This window comes from Pinus tabuliformis, chromosome 5_2, assembly GCF_031772625.1.
Source record: "Pinus tabuliformis cultivar Carrire ecotype Pingquan chromosome 5_2, CPIR1, whole genome shotgun sequence".
Lineage (NCBI taxonomy): Eukaryota > Viridiplantae > Streptophyta > Pinopsida > Pinales > Pinaceae > Pinus > Pinus tabuliformis.
Window position 1 is genome coordinate 184,838,596 of NC_142306.1, and position 8,752 is coordinate 184,847,347.

Sequence of the window (8,752 nt, forward strand, 5' to 3'; positions counted from 1 at the left end):
GTAGTACGGGGGTTTCTGCTGCGAGGACAAGTGGAATGGTTCCTATCTTAAATGACTCCTCGAACAATATATTCAGAGATTTTGAGACTAACATGGAAGGATTCTCACCATCAGTTTTCGCTTGCAATACTCACCTGTCAGGGTTTTTTGATCGCATCTTGGGGAAGGATTCAAAGCTGGAAGACATAAGGGCTTCTAACTCAGATGAGAACCCAAAAGCAGAAGGACCTCAACAAATCGCAAACCCGCACTTTGGCCCTAGGGTGGGAAAGAGGTCAAAGTCATTGAAGACGAGAAAACGTGGCATGCTGCTGGTTTTGGGGGCAGGCATAAGCATGGAGCAAGTAGCGCTGACGGAACGCACAGTGTTGGTGGGCAGGGTCTATGGCAGGCACTACACCCCGGGGCCTTTAAAAAAATGGACAGTAGAGGTATGGGGGAATGTAATGGAGAAACTTCCAACAATAATAACCATGTCTTGGGGCTGGTTTGCACTTATTTTTCCCTTGCCTGAGCCGATGGATTTGGTGTTGACGTGATATTGGCACATTGAAATGACTCCTGTACTGCTTAAACGTTGGACGCATCTTTTTGATCCAAAAAATGAAAATTTGGGGGTCGAGCCGATATGGTATGTCTCCCTGGACTCCCACTTCATTTCTCGGTTGAGGATATTTTCAAGGGTATTGGGGATGATTTGGGAGTATACCTTGATCATGATAGATTGTACCAGGACTCTGGTTGCCTGGCAATGGCCATAATTCTTTTGCATTTGGATAACTGGGAAGGTTTAGTTGAGAGCTACCGCTTTCAAATGGGCGAGATCATTAGATGGCAAGTATTGGACTATGAGGGTATCCCGTTCAGGTGCAGGCGTTGTCATGAGGTTGGACATCTGTACAAATATTTCCCACTGATAATTGGTAGGTATTCTCCCCGAAGATCCTTTGTATCAGCGGGCACCCAAACGGTGGAGATGGAGGTTTCCTCACAGACGACCCTTCTTAATGCTCCAGTGTCCGATTAGGGTGTTGCTGGGGGGCACTCCCAAGGACAGACTCCGGGACCACTGCGGCTTCGATCACCATATCACACTTCAGAGACTCTCCTCTGTTCTCGGGTACAATTCCTCCCTCTCCTCTGTTTTCAAATGATTGTCAGTTTTCTGTTGCATCTTCTTCTGTGTGTTTTTTGGGTTTGCGTTATGGGGTTAGAAAACTAAGTCCCATAATCTATCCTGTGGCATATACTCCTACTCCATCCCTCTGTACCCCTAGGCCATTTATCAGGATGTCCCTTCTCTGGATTCCAGGGATAGTCCTTCCTCCTATGGTGGTCACCGGTACAACTTGCGTTCTTTACCTCCTTCCTTGCCCCCTTCCTTTGGCTTTGATGTGGACCCAACCCCATCCTTCCCTGTGAAGCCCCCCAGGGGTAGAAAATCCCACTTATCAAATAGCATCAGGAGGGTTGGCATTGAAGTGGCTTCGGGCATCCAAACTCCCATTGATCAGGTCCTTAGAGAAAAGGGGAACCCTGCAAAGGTTACCCCATGAAGTGTCTCTCTTTCAACTGTAGGGGTCTGGCCAGCCCGTATAAGAAGCACTAGGAGATGGGAATTATATCAATAAGGTTCTCAAGAATTTCTCTCGGATTGGGAATTCTTCTTTTTGGATGTGAGAGGGTGATCGAGTGGTTGTGCACTGGGGTATAATAATAGATCGATAAGATTGGAAAATTATTGGGGTGGAGAGGGTTTCCTGGGGGCAGATATCACCTCATTCGACATCAACATCCCCTTAAGGATCATTAACATCTATGGGCCTTGCCATAAGAGAGTGATTTTTTGGGAAAGACTTCTAGAAGCCGATTTCATGCAATTTGAGAATTTGATTATTGGAGGAGATCTAAACTTCTCACTTGGGCTAGCAGAATCTTGGGGCAACAGGGCCCAGATGGATAGCTTAACTTGGTTATTTAAAGGGTTGTTGGGCGATCATAACCTTCTAAACATTGACACAGCAAGACTCATGCCGACTTGGAGGAATCGCAAGACCATGGTGGACACTTTGTCTAGAAGGCTAGATCATTTCCTTATCAAAGCTCCCCTATTAGCTCGGTTGGACCGTATTTGAAAATGGGTGGGATCGGGGGGTTGTTATGACCATTCCTCGATCTTCTTGGAGATTGGGGAAACCAACCATAAACCCCATTCGTCATTCAAGTTCAATGCGACATGACTTGATGAAGTCAAATTCCATGATATTGTTAAAGAAAATTGGAATCACTTCAGCCCAGATATTCATCCCTCTCCGTTGTTGTTATTGCTAATAACCTGGTCCGTTTAAAGTTGAAACCCATCATCTGGGCTAGGATGAAACAACAAAAATATGAGGAGTTAAAAGGGATTGAAGGGGTACTCAAACACTTGAAAGAAATCGAGTTGTCCAGTTATGCTTCCTCTGAAACAAAGGACCAATTAGTCAAATTGGAAGGGGAAAAAATCAAGATTTTGGAACAGAAAGAGGAGAAATGGTGCTTGAAAAGCAGAGCGACTTGGCTAAAGGCAGGCAATGAGAACAAATTTTTTTTTTCAGCAGTATGCCAGGGGAAGGAAATCTATTAATACCATCTGGGATCTGAGAGACCATTCAAGCAGAGAGGCCAACTCTTTCAATCAGCTTGCTGACATGGGAATGTGACACTTCTCAAACACTTACAAGGCTCCGAGGGGGACCTCCATCACTGAGATTCTCCGCATTGTTGAGGTTCTCCCTAGATTTGTTGAGAAGGGAGAATTGGAGGGTCTAAACATGCCGGTTTCGATGGGGGAAATGAAAGTAGCTCTGAAATGTTTCAGCAGGGACAAGAGCCCAGGGCCAAATGGGTGCCCCATGGAATTCTACATCTTTTTCTTTGAGCTCATTTGGACAGATCTTCTTTTGGCCATTGAAGAGTGTAGAACTACTGGCAGGATGTATGAGGGATTCAACTCAACTTTCTTAGCCCTCATCCCAAAGGTTGACAAGCCCCTTTCCTTTGACGATTTCCATCCCATCTCCCTCTGCAATTGTATTTACAAACTCATTTCAAAAATTATAGCTTTGCGTGTAAAGCCTATCCTATCCAAGATTATTTCCAAGGAGCAGTTTTCCTTCCTCCGTCACTGTTAGATCCATGAAGCCATTCGAATCGTTGAGGAAGGCCTCCACTTGATCAAAACTCTCTCCAAAAAGGTAATTATCCTTAATATTGACCTATTTAAATCCTTTGATTGTGCGAGTTGGACCTACCTTCAACTCATTCTCACCCATATCGGCTTCCCCCATCTTTTCGTTAATTGGATCATGTGTTGTTTCACTTCCACCTCCTTTAGTATTCTCATAAATGAGGCTGCATCTGGTTTCTTCCATGTGGAACATGGGCTGAGACAGGTATGCCCTCTATCCCCCCTGCATTTTCTATTGATCATGGAAGGATTAAGTAGATTTTTAAAAAATGCTCGCTCAACTTGAGCACTAGGGGAGTTTTGATTTTCTACATGACCTCCCTTTCGCATCTATTTTTTGTCGATGATGTAATTATTTTTTTAAATGGTTCACATCGAGATTCCTCTTGTTTCAAGATCATTCTATCACTATTTTGTAAAGCGACATCTATGGAGCCAAATTATGACAAATCTACTATCGTTTACACTTCATGCTTACAAAATGAGATAAGGTATACTACACAACATTTCGCTTTCATCAGGCAAGAGCTGGAATCTGGCCTCAAATATCTTGGTTTCAGGCTGAAACCGAATGGTTACCGTATAGTCGACTGGTCGTGGCTTATTGCAAAAATCGAAACCACATAAACATCTAGTAGCAATGACGGTTGTGCAGAGCAAGCATTCTCACTCTGATAAAAACAGTGCTAGAGGCCATTCTGGTATATTGGATGACCCTTACCTCGATCCCAAAGGGCATTCTTAGCAGGATTCAAAAGATATGATGTTGTTTCCTTTGGCAGGGTCAAAACAAGGGGAATACCTTTGTTTGGGTTCGCTGGGACAGGATTGCAAAACCAGAAAAGTGGGGTGGATGGGGTTTAAAGGATCTCCAGGATTTTGCTAAAGCTCTAGCAACTAAGCTAGGTTGGAAAATCATCAATTCTGTGAGTCTCTGGAAGGATGTGGTTTATAATAAGTACATCCATCCTTTATCTGTTATTGATTGGATCCGAAGGCCTTGCTAGATTTTATTGGGTGCCTCGATCATTTCGAAGGCCATCACCCAATCCCTAAGAATTATCAAGGATGGGTTAGCCTGGCAGATAGGCAATGGCGAGCAGGTAAAAATTGGCACAGATGCCTGGGCTGGTTGTAGGAATGCTCATATTCTCCCACGGGAAAGGCATTTCTGCCTGTCTGAGGCTGGCTTCACCCAGATTGCACACATTTCTATGGTTGGGTTCCTAGTCTGGGCTATGCAACAATGGATGAATTTTGGGACCCTCGGTATATCAGAAAGATGGTGTAGGGTCTGGAATAGGTTCATTGGGGCTTTGGAGGAAGCCAACATCAGAATTACAGACCGAGATGACAAGATCATCTGGGCCTCTGCTCCTCAAGGCCAATACACCCCAAAAGATGGATTCACTGCTCTCATGGAGGCTTGGGTTATGGGAAATGGATTTTGGTGGTGGCATCACTTATGGAAACTTAAATCTCCACACAAATCTCGACTTTTCATGTGGTGCATCCTCTCAAATAAGGTCCCATCAGAAGAAAATCTAAGGAAACATGCTTTCTAGGGTCCCTCCAGATGTTGTCTCTGTAAAAACGATGCAGAGGATACAAACCATTTACTTCTCCATTACCTGGTTTCTGCAGAAATTTGGTCTTTCATTACAACAAATCTCAATAAGGATAAAAAATGGGATGGCCCAAATATTGAAGAAGTCGGGCTCTGCTGGTGGACCGCGACAACCTCCCAAAAAGCCAGGAATTTTCCTCTGATCGTTTGTTGGGGAATCTAGCTGAACAGGAACCACCTTATCTTTCATGAGGCCCCCATCCACTGGTCTGTCACATGTAACAACATATTAGCCATTTTCAACTTGATTCCTGAGGATACTGTTCGCCACAACAATAGGGTCATCTCTCCTAAAGTTATTGACAAAAGCATTCCCTGAGCTTACTTCGATGGCTTGGCTCAAGCAGTGGGCTATGGGGGGGGGGGGTGTGCAGTTCTCCACGTAAATGAATCCCTTTGTTTCAAAATCAAAGTGGGTCTTGGGAGGGGCACAAACAATTTTGTGGAGTTAAAGAGCTTAAGACACTACCTCCTTTTTGCATTGGAACAAAATTGCCACAAGATTCAGATTTTTGGGGACTCACAGCTTGTCCTAAATTAGATTAATGTTGAATATCACTGTCACTTGCACACACTCGGGGATTTACTGGAGGATGACCTCTCTTTAAAATCACAATTTTATTTTATTGTATGCTCCACATATATAGGGAAAGGAATGAAGTTGTTGATTTTCTATGCCAAGAGGCCATGCAGCTGAACAGGGGACATTGGTTGATTCAGGAATTCAGAGATGGGGAATTTTTCCAGTTCTTTCATCATTCATTCGTCGATTTCGATGGAAACCTCTCGGAATGATCTTCATGATCATTTATTTTTTTTGCTTTTTGCAGTTACAGTTATTTTCTGGACTCATTATGGACTATATGATTTTTGTAATATCAGATTGATATCTATAAATAATGTATCTAACATTTTTTGTTCTGACTTCAAGTGAATGCATCTCATACATGTTGGAGATTCAACATGTAATTTTCTTAATTTATTAATGAAAATTATGTTTTTTTCCTCGGAAAAAATCCCTAAACTATATATGAATGAATATAAAATATGAGAACTTATTATATCAAGATTAACAAATTAAAACAACACATTGGCAAATTAAAACAACACAAGAAACATTATAAAACACTCTTTACATCTATTTTAGGATGCATGAAAAAACAAAATATGTTTATAAGACTTAAAAAAAAAAAAGGAAAAAAAAAAAAAAAAGCATAATGACATACTCATACCAATACCTACTATCAATGAAGAATATGATGTTTGGTAGTGGCACCAAAATGAAAACCAAAATTTATATCTAAACAGTTAGGGAAACCTTTTAGATTCTAAAATTGTAATGTGAGGCTTGTTGGATGTTAGTGCATTAACGATTATATCTAAACAATTAGGGCAACCTTTTAGATTCTAAAATTGTAATGCGAGGCTTGTTGGATGTTAGTGCATTAACGAGCCATGTCGTATACTCGTTGAATTTATTTGTTTGGGGGAATCTTCTTTTGTTTGTCATGTTGTTTTAAATATATGAAAAAATGTTATTATTTGTTATTTCCTTAAAAATATTATATAAAATAATCAAAATTGTTTATGTTCAAATAAGAAAAGTATTCATCCTACTAAGTTTTCACATTTACACTTTCACTCCTACATGTTAAAGCATCCAAGAAAACATAAATAATGGTAGGGAGTAACTCTGTGTAGGTATATTTATTACCATCTTGTTTCTGTTCACTCTTTATTCAAATAGTTGCTTAAGTTATGATGGGCAATAACCAATGGTAAATATGTTATTTACTGAGTACGAGCTATTTTCAAAGATTTTAAGTTTAGGTGGTTTCCCTCTAAAGGTTAACAATGAAAAATCATAAGCTTAACAACGAAAAATCATTGCACAAGTATTTAAAAATCATGCCATAAATATTGCGACTACATCCATAAATTATGAAAAATCATTGCACAAATATTTCAAAATCATGCCATAAATATTGCAACTACATCTAGAAATTATTCAAATATATATATAAGTTAACTATCCACATGGCACAAACCTGCAATAAGATCTTCAAAGTTATGATCTAAATGTTTGGAATTTAATTTTTTCAATAATACCATCTAATTTGAAAATTGTAATCAGTAGCTTTATAATGTAGTTATATAAAACTTAATTTGATAAACTAAATAAAATTGTTGAATAATATTGATTTGAAGATGTAATATCTTTAAATTACAAATTTGATTAACTTTACCACCTTAATTATTTATAATTGGTAGAATTGATTTTAAAATATTATTATTATTATTATTATTGAATAATATTTTATTAATTTTTAAGAATAATTTAAATTGAAAAGTAAAAACAAAACTTAATAATTTAAATCTATGGGGCAAAAAATATATTGTGATGAGGTGTGTGAAGGTAAACATCCAGCAATGTCAAGCAATAGTGTGACCCAAAGTGGTTGCAATCCAAAGTGATTTTAATGATTTAAATACCCCTGAATCCAAGTTTCTCAAATTATATATCAAATCTGAACTAATCTAATTAAACAACTTAACAAACAAAAAAAAATTAATAAAATAAAATTAATAATTAAAAACAACATAATTTTATATTCACGTATAGAAACATGATGTGCATAGCGTGACTATTTTTTCTTTTCTGTTTTTAAAAAGAAACTATGTGCATAGAAGAAATTTATATATATATATATTTTGTTTTGATTATATATTTCATTATTCTACGTGAATAATGAATGCGTGAAATGTTTTTTTTTTCGAACGCAGCTAATTAAACTATAGGAAGTTTAGAGAGCGTCGTAAGTCCCATCTATCTTTTAGAGAAATCTTATATTTTTTCCTTTTTAGAAAGGAATTTTGGGCATTGTGATGATCCTTTAGTCGGAGCTGAACTATAGCGCTATATATATCAGATCAGATCTGAATTGGAATGTTATATTTTTATTTTCCAGAAAAGAAAAAAACACAGATTTTATTTAATTTATGTACACAGATTTTATTTAATTTATGTAGTAATATTAGTATATTTAGATTTATGAAGATGTAATATAAATTTAAGGAAAGATATTAAAAATATAAGATGTTGTGATAGGATCTGGTCCATGTCAACAGCAGAATAAAATATAATCCAAAACAGAGATATAGCTAGAGCTCATTCTCAATAACAAATCCATAAAAGCCACCCAGCAGCAAAACAAAAACATGTTCCCAAAAATCCCAAATGTAAAAACCAACATAGTGATCAAAAGCAAAAAAAACAATAATATCAATGTCAAAAAAATCACATATATTTAAATCCAACAAATCTCCATCTACCACAATAAAATATAAAAACCCTCCAATAAATCGAAGAGTCCAATTCTAGAACTCAATTAATGGACGGTTTCTCAGGCTATTTAAATGCAGGCTACGATGAATCAAAATGTGAGAATCTCCATGTAGGTACCGCAATAAAATATAAAAACCCTCCAATAAATCGAAGAGTCCAATTCTTCTAGAACTCAATTAATGGACGGCTTCTCAGGCTATTTAAATGCAGGCTACGATGAATCAAAATGTGAGAATCTCCATGTACCGCAATAAAATATAAAAACCCTCCAATAAATCGAAGAGTCCAATTCCTCTGGAACTCAATTAATGAACGGCTTCTCAGGCTATTTTAATGCAGGCTACGATGAATCAAAATGTGATGAGTTCGAATTCTATGAATTTTAAAAAGTCTCCGATCGCCATCAACCAAATAAAATTAAATATTATAAAAAAATATATAAAATTTGATATATAATCTAAAACCATGTCAAATGCAAAACAAAAAGAGATTTAACAGCGAATTTTAAAAAGTCTCCGATCGCCATCAACCAAATAAAATTAAATATTAT